This window comes from Polyergus mexicanus, unplaced genomic scaffold, assembly GCF_030449975.1.
Source record: "Polyergus mexicanus isolate NDT 795.1 unplaced genomic scaffold, iyPolMexi1.0 SCAF_24, whole genome shotgun sequence".
Classification (NCBI taxonomy): domain Eukaryota; kingdom Metazoa; phylum Arthropoda; class Insecta; order Hymenoptera; family Formicidae; genus Polyergus; species Polyergus mexicanus.
In genome coordinates this window covers 1,938,138-1,939,414 of record NW_027223344.1, presented here as the reverse complement: position 1 = coordinate 1,939,414, position 1,277 = coordinate 1,938,138, and positions in this window count along the sequence as shown.

Genomic DNA, 1,277 nt, shown 5'->3' with positions numbered 1-1,277 from the left:
AAGCAGTGGTATCAAGCAGTGGTATCAACGCAGAGTACTAAAGAAAAACGTTATGTCTGTACCAACGTTCGTGGACCTACAAGGATTCTTCGTCGGGATGAAATTTGTCGTAAAGGAGATGGCGGTGCTGAGAAAGGGGACCGTTCTGGTGCATTACATTTTTACATACCCCCTACCATGGAATCTCCTCACAAAATCCGACAAATCGTGCGTTTCCTGGCTGATCGCAAATCACCATGGATTATGATGGGAAGACGGAAACGTGCCGTACAGCATGGCTAAACGCTTGATTACATCAGCCGTGCTTGGAACAGAAGAGGATGACGAGACGTCGACTCTTGTGTACGTCAAGGGATGCCAGAAACGGGAATGGCTGGTGGATTTGCTCGAGAATCTTGCGAGAGAAAATTTAATCATCGAGACTTTGGATGCTGATTACGAAGATATTGAATCTTTAAATAATCTAGATGTTACTAATACTATACGATGCGGAAAACATGTTAAGAATTGCGCATTACAGAATGTATTAAAAATATTTAACTGGTGGTTGCAATACCAAAAAAAATTGCAATATTTTTATAAATAAAATGTGTAAACGTATTTGTTTTTTATTTCTTATTCTCCCCACTCCTTTCCTCGCGAGTCGTTTCTAAGAATTCCTTTTAACGTCGGCCGTTTCCCCTTCCCACTCCTTTCCTCGCGAGTCGTTTCTAAGAATTCCTTTAACGTTGGCCGTTTCCCCTTCTCCTAAATTTTCAGAGCAATAATCTCCCATCGCATCATACGTTGACCGTTTCTCCTTCTCCTAAATTTTCAGAGCAATAATATCCCATCGCATCATACGTTAACCGTTTCCCCTTCTCCTAAATTTTCAGAGCAATAATATCCCACCACATCATACTTTTGAAAAATAAGCGTCACGTATATTCGATTAATTTTTTATACGATCAGTGTCGCGTCAACTGCTAATACCAACGGTTCACTTCTCATAACCGAGAGACAAAATGTACTCCGCTGAAGGAAGCACCAGCAACGGTTGCAAACGCGCGAATTACTACGTTCCACGAAACGAAATTAAACCGTGCAAGAAACCACGAGATGAAATTAAGCCGTACAAGAAATCACTTGATTTGTAAGTATCACAAATGTTTTATATATATTTTTCATATATTTTTTCATATATGTTTTTTTCTATGCTATTTCATATTTTTTGTATTTTTCAGATGCGGTAAACCACGTATTTTGGTACGCAGATTTGCTTTGACGCGCACTGCTTA